Source organism: Carettochelys insculpta, chromosome 3, assembly GCF_033958435.1.
Source record: "Carettochelys insculpta isolate YL-2023 chromosome 3, ASM3395843v1, whole genome shotgun sequence".
Classification (NCBI taxonomy): Eukaryota; Metazoa; Chordata; order Testudines; family Carettochelyidae; genus Carettochelys; species Carettochelys insculpta.
This window is the reverse complement of record NC_134139.1, coordinates 2,312,667-2,325,523: the sequence shown is the minus strand read 5'-3', so window position 1 is coordinate 2,325,523 and position 12,857 is coordinate 2,312,667. Positions and strand designations below refer to the sequence as shown.

Below are 12,857 nucleotides of genomic sequence, written 5' to 3'. Positions count from 1 at the left end.
TGTATTCCCGAGTTTAGTGCTTTTCATGAGGTACCCTCTGCAGGCCTGCTCCTCGCAGTCTGGCCTGCCGCAGGAAACATGCTCTGTGTTCCTCAGAAACGGGTGGTAGGAGAGCGTTCTTGTCAAATACTTGCTACATTTGGATTCAGGGGCTGGAGGGAAGAGAAGAGGGAAAGAGTGGGGAGGGAAGGCAGCCTGGGCAGAGTGATGGCAGGACCTGGGCAAAGCAGTGGGGGGCACGTGCAGGGCGCCAGGCAGGGGAGCCTGCCTCCCTGAGCAGCAGCTTCACCCACCCCTCACAGGGTTGGAAGTTATATGTTGGCAAAAGTGCTAACAAAGAGCACTTACACCAGTGACCGGCTGTGTGGACATGGCTGCGCTGCTGAAAGCTGTGTGGTGAAGCCTCGCAGCTAAATACCAGCTGGGACAGATTCTTCAGCGTCAGTAGGTTTTTCTTCACCTTACATAATCAATTTTAATCATTTCCATTTGCACTTCAGCTTTCCATAGAAAGGTGCATTTTCACTGGTTGACATAATTACAGACATGGTCATTTACAACTAAACAGAGCCTTCAGGTTAGATTTTAGGCAGCGTTTTGCTACCTAGGATGCTTTAACCTGGAGGTCGGCAACCTTTGTGAGGCAGAGTGCCGAAATTTGACCTTTTGACCTCTATAGACAGTCCCAGTGCAACAGCTTCATTAATAAACAAATTAAGCTGCAGATCTTTACCGTTTAGCTGGTCGGTAGCATTGGCTGGTCTTTCGTTAATCTGCAGGCAGCCTGGCTTTGAGCAAGCTCCGGGATGCCTGGGGGAGGAGAGGCGGGCTGGGCTCCCACCTCATATGCTGATGAAAATCGACTTGTGCTGCTCTTGGCACCTGTGCTGGGGGCGGTTGCTGACCCCTGGCATAACTGTACATAGTTGTTTAAGTAATAACGCATCAGTAGCCAGCACATGATCCAAGAGACCAGTCAGGGTCGTGTGGCCCATTAACACCCCTGCAGTCATAGGACAAAAGGGGGTTTCTGGGTTACAGACGGTTGCAGTTAGCCCTAACTGTAGCATTCCTGTCCAGCCCCTGGCTTTTAGTGTCGAGGGGAGCTAGGAAAGTGAGCTCCCAGGCTGGTCACTGGCAGGTGGTGGGCAGGTTCCCTTTGAGGACAAGGTCTGAGCGATCACACCAGGGCGACTGCTCAGTAAAAGGGGTGTCCCCCACCAGCGACAGGATGTTTTCTCCTCTACCACTTCCCTGAGCAAGGTCCTTTGAGCGCACAGGGATTAGCTGGTGCTGCCTACTTTGTGGGTGGCATTTAGGGTTAGGCTTTTGATCTTGGCCATATACTACTCGGGCTTTTGTGCTCCTCTGTAGAAAGCTGGTGCTTGAGCCCTAGGAGGAGCACTCGTTACTCCTTCCCTTCGTTAAGTCACCTGTTCAGTGTGCAGCAGAGGGTGATGGTGCCACGGGGAGGCTGAGCTGATGACAGGTGAATGGAGGAGCACTGTGCCACTGTGTGGATGTACACGCCAATGTATCCTGGTCTCGAACCATAGAACGGAATGAGGTGTGCACGCCCCCTCCGCCCTGCCTCAGCTGCACAGCCTGACTGACAGACTTCCCCTGGCCAGAGGCCGGCAGTGCCCTGAGAACACACTGCTGCCCCACACTGACCAGCCATTCCTCTGCACGTGCTAGCAACAAAATCCAGATGGCTGGGGCTCGGGGTGCTCCAGGGCACTTGTTTCAGCTGGCTGGACCAGCCTGGATGACACGGAGCCTTTCTGTGCCAGGTTCGCTCCTCCATGGCTTTCTGTTTGGAGTGTTTTCTGTGCATTTTCTAAGCAAGAGGAAAGACGCAAACCAAAAGGAAACAAAACTATTGTTCAGCCCAAAACTATTCGTTGGTTCAGCCACTAAACCAAACAAAGACATTGCCTTTTCACACAGCTCGGCCCACTGCTTGGCCAGTCCCGTCACAGTCAGTGCTTCGATCAGCTCATGGAGCGCCTGTGCAAACCAGCTGCTACCTGTGCATCATAGGCTGTGTCTTTCTTCCATGGCCGTGTGGGCGTAGAAAGGCAGGGGATTAAGCCAGTGGGCCTGCAAATTATGCAAATCCATTGGCTCAACCCTCCCCACCGCCCCCAGAGGAGCTGTGTAGCGTGGCTGGACAGGGAGTGTTTCTTTGTGTTTCAGATGCTGCCCAGCTGATTAGCAGCGTGCCCAGAGCTCGGCTTTTTGTTTCTATTGGTGCTGCACATTCCCACCTACTGCCACACACACACACACACAAACCTAACTCCACACAGGGATGGAAAAGATTAGTGGGAACATTGTCCTGCCCCAAAGTGGTTATTAACCAGGTGTAAGGCAGGTCAGCAGGCGAGGACCCAGGGCGCTGGGCATATAGAAGGAAACGGTGAGAGACACTAGTATCTGCACGAGCAGCCTCCAGGTTTGAAAGGAGAGGTCCCCGCCTCCAGCTCCATGCCCTGGATGGGCGCCGTACTCTGGGACTGCAGACAGTGCCATGAAAAATTGGCCGAATGAGCCACGTGTGCTGAGCAATTGCAAACGAGCTGTGAAGGACGCTGCTGATGGGAACTGGCAGCAGGTCCCCTGGGAGGGGAGCTGGCCACGGCAGGGAGCCCTTGGGCAGAGCTGAGCCTGGTTTGGTTTACGCAGCCCCGGCGCTGGGCAGTGGTCCAGCCCAGTGTAATGCGATTAGCCGGTCCAGCACACAGGCGTCAGTGCTGATCGGTGGGACAATGGCCCAGGCCTTGAGCTGAGGGTTAGTGCCAGGCTGCAGGGCTTTGTGTGCTCTGTTTGATGCTGCTCAGGTCGCTGGCAGCAGCTGTTGCAGGCCAGGGCACCGAGACGTTTACCACTCGCAGGCCACATGGCTGCTGCCCAGAACCCACCCCCCATCTCTGGCCGCGAGCACATTACCAACCCAAGGCTTCTTGGGGAGGGGGCAGGCACAGGCCGTCCGCTGGCTGTTCTGGGCACCGGGGTGGTGGTAGAGTTTAACCCAGCTCCTTGCTGAGACACTGTGCCTGGAGCACAAGGAGTTAAAGCGGAAGCTCGCAAAGCTGCGAAGGAGATGGATGCCTGACTGGGGGCCCTGAAACTCTTCCCCTCAGGGCAGCCTAGGCCCAGGCTAAGGAGAGAGCGGTGGGTCTAGCGAGGCCCAAGCCTGCTGGAGATACCCAAGAGCTGCGGGGGGGGGGTTGTTTCCCCACGGGACTCAGGCTGTCACCCAGAGACTGTGTTCCTCCACCACGGCTCTGTGTCCTGCCCCGCCCTCACTGGGTTACAAGTGGGTGGAGCTGCTCCAGCCCGTGATCAATGAACCCAGAGTCTGCTCAGTGGAGCTCGGCCACGCCTGGGCTTACACTGTGCACAGACAGCCCCTGATTTCCTCTAGCCCCTTCTTGCTAATCATGTGCTGCAGTCAATGACACAGGAGCCAACAGCTTCTTGTTCCCCTCTCTTCGGCACTGGTGAGGCCACATCTGGAATATCGTGTCCAGTTCTGGGCCCCTCAGTACAGAAAAGGATGTGGATGTGCTGGAGCAGGTTCAGCAGAGGGCAACAAAAATGATCAAGAGGCTGGAGCACGTGACCAATGAGAAGAGGCTGAGGGATTTAGTCCTATTTAGTTTGCAGAAGAGAAGACTGAGGAGCAATTTGATAGCAGCCTTCAACTTCCTGAAGGGAGGCTCTAAAGAAGATGGAGAGAGACTGTTGTCAGTGGTGCCAGATGGCAGAACAAGGAGCAATGGTCTGAAGTTACAGAGGGGAAGGTGTAGGCTGGATATTAGGAAACACTACTTCCCCAGGCGGCTGGTGAAGCACTGGGATGCGTTGCCTAGCGAGGTGGTGGATTCTCCATCCCTAGAGGTTAAGTCTTGGCTGGACAAGGTCCTGGCTGGGATGACTTAGTGGGGGTTGATTGTGCTTTGGGCAGGGGGCTGGACTCGATGACCTCCTGAGGTTCCTTCCAGCCTTGGGATTCTGTGATTCTTGCAACCAAGTTGGTGACAAGATGAAGTTGATGCTTTTGTTTTCAAAGCTGGGTGTCTTCACCCATCAGCCTCCTCCAGGAGTCACTCTGCTATCCCCAGGGGCTGGCAAACTAGCCTCCTTGCCTCTCGACTGGCCCCACCACAGCTCCAGCAAGCTGCAGGCAGTACCACCTTCCTTCCCCGCAGCGCCAGGCGCACCACTGCCCGCTTCTACCTTTCCACCCCACGACGGCTCTGTCAAGGGAGCTGCAGAAATGAGTTGGAGAGCCAGGAGGCAGGCACTTGGAGGAGTCTAACCTCCCTCACTGTCTGCATTGGGACCCAGGGCTGCAGACTCAGACCACTCTTGTATTACGCCTCTTGTTCCTCCCCACATCTGCTTCCTCTCGCTCCCTTCTGCCCTGGGACACAGGGCAGGCCAGGGAAGGCACGTGCTGCTCTAGCGAGCAGGGTGCTCACTCCTGTGACCTAGTGGTGAGCCAGGCAAGGAGCAGCTGAGAACTGGTTCCTGGGCTGTTTACCCAAACCTTCAGGTGGCCAGTGCATCTGCCGGGCTCAGGGTCACACCTCGCAGGTCACACAAGTCCAAGTGCCTAGGCAGCAGGGGTTAGTTGTCAGCCGGCCGGGTGATCCTTGACAGTCTCTCTGTAACACTCTTGGCTAGGAGCCTCTGGCAGGCAACACACCTCCTGGGCCGTCATGTCCGGGCAACGGATGGGTGCCTCCATCCCCCTCAGAAAGGAGCCTGCTACCACCACTACCCTGTTTTTCCTCCTGGGAGTGGCAGCTGCAGAGCTCCCGGCCTTGGGGTTCATGGCTTCTCCTCCGCTGCCTTAGCAGGTGATGCGCATCGGTTTGCTGCCAGGGCAGCATAATGGCTCTCCAGAACCACAGCGGGAGGCCTAGGAGCAGAGGTGGAGCATGGTCTGCTGCCAGAAGTCCTCTCTGTGGCAGAGCCCTCTCCTCCTCCACCTGTGGTCTGCGAGCAGCCCCGCCGTACCTGGGCCAGACCTCAGCCTCCTATGTCTCTACATGCGCGTGCTCAACGACTGCCTGATGGGCACAGAGGCTCCTCAGCCTCGCCACCTCCTCCTGTTGCTCTCCCACCTGCGTCCTGAGGGAATCCACCAGCAGCCGCCTTGCTCAGCCTGGATTTCTGTAACTGGGAGGTGCAAGCCAGTCTCTGCAAAGCCACACCACGATCTGGGCAGAGGCGTCTACGAGCACATTCTCTCTCTGGATACATTTGCAAACAGAGGAAACAGCAGCAGCATTGGCCCTGGTGACGTGGCCCTTCCTAACTCCAGCAGTTCTGTGACAGAGCCCTCACAGGCACGCCGCTGGTCAGTAACTCCCCGTGGTCGAATAGCCCCTTGCTGTCAAGGCCTTCTCTGCGAGGCCAGCCCCTCCCCTGGTTAAGCACACCGAGAGAAGGTGACCATTTCTTTTACTCTAGTCCACTTCTGCTTCGGTTTGAGGGCTGACTTGTCCCTTTGGCTCCGCACTCATGTACGTTCCCGGCTATTACAACTGCTAACCAGTAAAGAAAATGGAATTTCACTCCTTAGGAAACAACGTAAGTGGAAAGCACAGAAACCCTTAACGTGACCCAGCTCCCCGCTCAGCACGCCAAGGACCCAGAAGGGATCGACAAGCAACGCATCGCTCGTTCTGCTCAGAAAGAGCTGAGTCTGTCACCAGCAAACGAAACGCCATCAGGAGTTTGACCCGATTCGTGAATTGTACCTGAGTCAGAGTTAGCAGTTGGGTGAAGCAGCAGATGAAAAAGCCCACCCCTGCGAGGAGATGGGCCAGGAAACGGTCTTTTACTCAGAGGGAAATGCTCTTTTGTTACGTAGGTAGCGTAATGCCAGATGATGCAAAGAAGCACGGTGCTGCAGAAAGCAGTCAGCCTTGAGATGGCCCCTCCGCTCTGAGAGGAGCTCCAGGGCCTGGCTGGCAGTAGGGAACGTAGATTCCTGGAGGTGTGTTTGACGGGATGTGCTGAGGGAAACACGTGCTGTCCCTTAGGCTGGTTAGCTTGCTTGGAGGGGAACGACTCCAGCAAATGTCACTGCCCAGGCTGTCCCCTGCGGAGCTCACTAGAGGCTGGAGAGCTTTCACTAAAGCAGCGCTTCCTTATAACCAGTCCCATTCATCGTGATTCCATCTGGCCCAATTGTCCCTCCCTCCTTCCCCTTGAGAAGGACCTGGCCCGAGAGCAGCCCCCAGCCACTCAGACTAGGAGGGGCTCCTGGAGGCCAAGGAAAAGTTCTGGTTCTCTCAGCCAGCATTTGCTTCCCACCAGGTTCCCCTCAGAACCTGGGGCAGGGAACTGAGTCCTTGGCTCTGGCTGAGCCTTCAGTCCTTCCCCTCCTGCCTGTGGCCTGCTCCCAAACACAGACAGGCCCACTGTGCCTACGGTGTTCTCATCGTGGGCCCTGGGGCATGGGAGGTGTCACAGGGAGGAGGAGAGTCGACACTCATGGGGTCTCCCCTGCGTGCCAGATGCCCTAAGACGCTGCTGGCCAGCACAGCTGGCGGAGGTAGCCTTGTGCCAGCACAGCTGGAGGCTCAGGTGATGGGCACCGAAGTAAGACGCCAGAGGGAAGAGTGGGTCGGGGCTGGCTGGGTGCATGAGGAGGGGGGTGTATGGGGCGAGCTAGACCTACCCACTTGTAAGCTGGCTGGTCAGTGAGAAAGGTCAGACACTGGGTGGAGAGGGCCATTTCCTGGGGCCCCTGAGGCCATCTCCAGGTTGAGAAAGAAACAACTCCTGGCCAGCCAGGCTCTTTAGACAATGTTCCCCCTTTCCTATGGCCTGACATACTTGCTCTTACCATCGAAGCGCTCCCCGTGAGGGGCAGCCGGTCTCCTAGCCCCCCACATTGCTGTCATTGTCGCTATCATGTGGTCTTCCTGGGACACAATCCTTGCATCTGAACCCAGATGGGCTTTTCTCAGGTCCATTCACTGCCTACAGGGGGTTGCTCCCTTTAATGAGCACCTGGCGAGAAGGCTGGGCCCTGGGATAAAACAGTGACCCCTCCTAGAGCTCAGTGGAGGGGCTTGCTGGCTTCTGTAGTGCCCCTGGGTGGGTGGAAGAGCACAGCTGTTAGATCCCCATGCCCCCAGCTGCACCAGATTGCACCATGGTCTATGGCAAAGCCCAACCAACCAGCTGAAAACGTGCTTCCTGCCGAGGTCGGCGGCAGGACGTAGAGGTCTGACTGGTCTTGGAGGGCTGGTGAGAAATGCAGTGGGTTCTTCCGAAGCACAGGTGTCCTTTCAACTCGGGGTGTTAGAGGAACCACTTCTCCCCAAGGGCCGGGAGCGGGCCCCAGTCCTGGCCCGTGGTGCTTCCGTTTGGTTGGCCAGCACTGCCACGGCGCGCGTTACCCACCGCGCTGCCAAGGCGCTGAATGGGAAGCCCTGGCAGCGCTGCGTGTGCCTGCTGAAGGTGGCCTCTGCGCGGCTGAAAGCAGCCCCGCCAGCGATGAAGTAGTCACAGCAAATCCAAACGCGCTGCCCGCTTGGTCCAGCAAACCCACCGAGGCGCCTCGTGGGGGTCGCCGGGCCAGGCGATTAACACAAGGCGCAAGCTCAGGACGTGAGTGCACTAGTGAATGCGTGAGCATGGCCTCCAGTCCAGAGCTCACTCTCCATCGCAGGCGTACGCCCCAGCCCTCTGCGCTCAGCCCTTTCTGCCACCCTCCCTGACGTGCTGGGAGCAGGCGCTCGGCCTGCCTGGAGAGCTGCCCTGGGGACGGGGACGCCAGTTGGATATGTGAACATCGAGGCTCCCCCACTGATTATTTCTGGGAGACTTTGTCTCTGCTGTCTCACTCGGAGGTTGCTGCTCCCTTCGGATGCTCCCTGGCTCGTGGAGACCTGCTTAAAGGCTGTAGGGGAGGTCCCAAACCACCTAAATGACCTAGAAGTGAAATTTGTTTCTTCTCCCCAAACTTTTCAGTCAAAAAATTGAGATTTTGTCTAAAAATCCAAATCCAAAATATGTCTGCTAAATTATTGAGCTAGTTTAATTCTGAACTGCCACTGTAAGGCTTTGTGCAAATTGTAATTTGGGTGACACGTGGCTCTTCTCCATAAACCAGAGCTCCTGGTCAGCGCACATCTCCCACCATGCACTGTTCTCTCCTCCTTTAGAGAGTGATGGCAGTCCAGTGGCTCAGTGCATCATGGGAGACGAAGTCCAGTCGGGGAGCTCGGCCCATGAGGTAGAAGCAGACCGTAAGGTACTTGAGCTCCAACTCCAATGGGACACCGTTGCAACACATCAGAATCAAATTCCTTCAGTTCCTTGACAGAGAAAATCTCCGGTTTCCCAGGAAAGCTGGTGCCATTTGTGAATAACTGCATTCAGTCAAAGCCCCGGTTTTCCACCAAAAAACAGTGTTGGTGGAAACTTTTCAACGGGCCTGATTTGGCCTTCTGAGTTCCGTTGGCTTAGGAGGAGACCGGCTCTGCTACACGAAGATCACCACAGCCTAGACATGCATTGCAGCAATGGGAGAACTTTCCCGTTGCTGACTGGAATCCAGCTCCCCGAGAGTCGACAAAGGTAGGTCTAGTTCAGCCTGGGGCTGTAAATGCCACCTGGTTTAGATCAGCCTCAGTGTCCCTGTGGTGCGGCAGTCACACCCAGAGAGCTGTAGCTATGACGATGTAGGTTTTCAGCTCAGCCCAGCTCTTAGCCTAGTATGTTCCTGAGTCCCTGGTGTAAAGGGGAGGTTTACTCCGAAGGCGGCGTCTACACTCGCACTCTAGCTGGTAGAGCTTCTGTCAGGGTGGGAAAAAGCACTGACCTGGTTGACGTAAACGTCAGTGACAGCACAGCGACAGCAGGAATGTTGCACCCTACACTGCTCCTTGGGGTGGCTTTATTATGCTGCTGGCAGAGGTCTCTCTCTCTCCCGCCAGCTCTCTGTCCAGCCTGGAGCAGCTACACGGGAGACCTTCCAGCAGGCAGTGCTGCTGCTGTCAGGTCTGTTGTCCAGCCGGAGCCTAACTCACCAAGGTGCTTTGCAGCGTTTTCACCATTGGGTTCAAGGGGTATTTCTAGCTGCACCATACGCTGCGAATGATCTCAAGAAAGCCCTAAAAAAGCCAGTGAGTATAAGCATCAGCGTATTGCTATTTCCCCACCCTTCACTCCGTAGCCGGGGAAGTTACTACTGGGCACTAGTGACGACAGACAGGCCGGATGCTCAGCTGGCGTGTGTCGGTGGGTGTCTGACATCGTGAGGTGTGCCGGTTTACACCAGCCTAGGAGTTAAAGGGGAAAATCAGTTACCTCTTCTGAAGCTCACATGGCTGCTTTTTCCCACAGAGCAGCGGAAGTCAGGACAGTGTTCTCCTGCTTGGAATGGTCAGCCCCACGCAGCCTGGACTGGAATGTCGGAGAATGGTTTGAATTCCCCTCCTCTGAGCCTTGGCACTTCTAAAGAACGTTCCAAAATTCTCTAGGGTGGGATTTTCATTGGCCTAACACTCCTCCGGTTGACATCAGCTGTAAAACTCCCTTTGATTTCCACAGGAGCCGAATTCAGCCAAGGACTATCCCACCCTAAAGACTTCAGGATTTCACAGACACGAGGACTACCCTCTGCCCCAGCAAGGGAATATACCTCCGGTCTCGCACGAGGCGTGATGTGTTCTGCAAGGGAAGACAGCTGCAAAGAGCCCCTGGCTTACAGTACTGTGCTTTTACAGGGCTCTGCAGCACGTCGGGGTAGGTTCATTTCTGTTACAAACGGGTTAAGGGGCTCCAGGGTCTCAGCGAGGGCTCTGCCGAGGTGATTTCATTCACCACTGTGGTGAGGAGGTGCTGTGTAACGTGATGGAGACTGAAACTGTTCTGCTCACATTGAAGTACGTGATAAAACACCCCCTTGAATGCTGCGGATGAATATTCAAATGGCATGTCAGCTAGGGCCTGTCTGAAGCAAATGTATCTCACTGCATAATAATGACATGAACCTTCATTTGTCCTCGGAGTTTGAGAAGGAAACCATTTGAATTATGCTGTACGGTTCAGCACCTCTCGATATAACACCAATTAATTTCCATTTAGCAGAGTTATTACGCATTTTGTGGCTTGCGTTAGTGGAAGGAGTGCTTTGATTAGCAGTTCCCTCTCCTGCAAAGCAGGTTAATCTCTGCCTATCTCAGGCCTGAGATGCTCCAGCTCCACCTCACAAGTGCCAGCAATCAAAACACATTTCTTCCAGGTGTAACGGGGGGAGACTTGATGCCACAGACGGCTCTAGTGTGGGTTATAAGCCTGAGCAGCCCAGAAGGCTGCCCCGAGTTACGCTCAACTGCAGTGACCCCATAGCGGCTGTGCTAACATCTGAGATGAGCCAGAGCACAGCTGTGCTTCCTCCCCAGCCTTAGGGTGGGCCTTGTACCACCAAGCAATTTCCCTCTGCCCAGGGCCCGGCAGGGAGCCGAGGGTTTAACTTAACTAGCAGGTGCTAATGTACAGTTTGTTCGTCTCCAGGAATTTTATAAGGTGTTCATTTCACTAAGCTACATTACATTGACTAGCACGATCTAAAAGACATCCTTACCCCTTAGTCTAGACAAAGCTTTACACTGCTGGTGCGGGAGAAAGCAGGAGGGACATCCGGGAGAGCTGGTGTTCAGATGAATCAGGGCATGACCACCCTGCCTGACAAGTAGGGATCAATCCAGCGGGGGCTGATTTATTGTGTCTAGCACAGACACAATAAATTGACCACCCAGCACTCTTCTCTTGAGTCCCGTGTGCCACTGGAATGAGCAGCTTGGGTGGAGTCACTGGGAGAACATCAGCCACTGTCTCGGTGCAGCGAAGGTGCCATAGCAAGTACATCTCGGGACGCTGGCGTCAGCTCCGCTCCTCATGGAGCTGAAGCTGGGGAACTTAGCTGGATGGCCCACAGCAGTGTAGATTAGGCCTAAGTGTACAACGACAGTTATGTTATAACCCAGCTCCACAGCTGGCACAGGGCAATTGAAAGCAGCAGAAGAACTGACCTGGACAATTCACAGATGTCGATTTTTGCTTCTGCAGCGTGCACCTTGGCTTCCTGCGAGGCATGTAAGGATGTTACGCTTAAACTACACTGTCTTATTACACCCCTACATTCATTATCAATGATTCAGTTACAGATTCTAACCCATGTGGCTGAGAAGCAGCCTTGAACATATTCAATACCATTCCATTCTCATTATGGGGCTTTTCCCACCGCTGTAATACACTTGATTTCCCCCACAGCCGCTTTGTTTGACATACAGCTGATGAAGGAATAGAGTGCGGCCCATCCGAGGACTCAGGTTCTCATGCTGGGGCTGCTAATGAAATTGTTTTCTCTTTAAAGTCCCCAATTAAAGTAAATTAAGAAGAGAGCATGTGACGTTCCTTATCCCTTGGGCTGCAAGTTTCATCTCCACCTCAACAGGAAAGACGTATGTGTGCATTTTTCATTGCTGTCTGTAGGAAAGTGGTGACACGCTATGGGAAGAGACGCTCTGCGGCTGAACTGGAGCTCACTGAAGTCAACACGAATCTCACCACTGATGTCAGTGCGCTTTGGCTCACGCCTCATGGGTCCACCTTTCCAAAGAGCCGAGATCCGATTTAGGGCTCAGATTAACGGGGCAGATTTTCCTAAGAGCTCACCAGCACATTGGGTGCTCGGTGCCGATGAAGTACAGAGGAAACGGGGTCCATCTGCACCCAGGCAGAATGTGGTTAGATACCAGGAAACACTTTTTTGTTAAATTCTGGACCAGGCTTCCGAGCAAGGCGGTGGCATCCCCGTCACTGGAGACGTTTAAAAGCAGGTAAGACAAACACCTCCCGGGACTGGTCTGGGTTCTCTCAGCCCTGCCTCAGCTCCAGGGGCTGGACTTAGTGACCTCCCAAGGGTCTTTCTAGCCCAGGGGTGGCCAACCAGTTTGAGATGAAGAGCCAAACTAGAGGTGGATAGTGTGTAAAGAGCCATTATTACATATTTATTTTTATCATCCAGCTATAGATAGATAGATAGATAATGTGTGGCTCAATACCCTCTCCCTCCCCTCCCTTCCCCCTCCCCCAGAGCCAGGAACCCCCGTCCCCCGCTCTCACTCAATGCCCTCCCCCTCCCCCAGAGCCAGGCACCCCCGTCCCCGACTCTAACTTAATGCTCCCCTCCCCCAGAGCCAGGCACCCCCATCCCTCGCTCTCACTCAATGCTCCCCTTCCCCAGAGCCAGGCACCCCCGTCCCCTGCTCTCACTCAATGCTCCCCTCCCCCAGAGCCAGGCACCCCCGTCCCTCGCTCTCACTCAATGCTCCCCTTCCCCAGAGCCAGGCACCCCCATCCCCCGCTCTAACTCAATGCTCCCCTCCCCCAGAGCCAGGCACCCCCATCCCCCACTCTAACTTAATGCTCCCCTCCCCCAGAGCCAGGCACCCCCGTCCCCTGCTCTCACTCAATGCTCCCCTCCCCCAGAGCCAGGCACCCCCATCCCCCACTCTCACTCAATGCTCCCCTTCCCCAGAGCCAGGCACCCCCATACCCCACTCTAACTCAATGCTCCCCTGCCCCAGAGCCAGGCACCCCCATCCCTCGCTCTCACTCAATGCTCCCCTCCCCCAGAGCCAGGCACCCCCATACCCCACTCTAACTCAATGCTCCCCTTCCCCAGAGCCAGGCACCCCCATCCCTCGCTCTCACTCAATGCTCCCCTGCCCCAGAGCCAGGCACCGCCATCCCCCGCTCTAACTCAATGCTCCCCTCCCCCAGAGGCAGGCACCCCCATCCCCCACTCTAAC

General features: G+C 55.4%; 1 long non-coding RNA gene across 2 annotated transcripts in view; it reads left to right on the top strand.

Annotated features, from left to right (window-relative positions):
* The window catches only part of LOC142010781 (uncharacterized), a 60,486-nt gene extending 49,058 nt beyond the window's left edge, over positions 1–11,428 (top strand). Inside the window, exons 3-5 of one of the 2 annotated variants that reach the window (XR_012644883.1) lie at positions 8,199–8,613; positions 8,973–9,161; positions 9,382–11,428. This is a non-coding gene — a long non-coding RNA (uncharacterized LOC142010781). Of the gene's footprint in view, positions 1–8,198; positions 9,162–9,381 lie in introns of both variants that reach the window. The other variant, XR_012644882.1, reaches the window with a different exon arrangement.
* Positions 11,429–12,857: the final 1,429 nt, after the last annotated feature.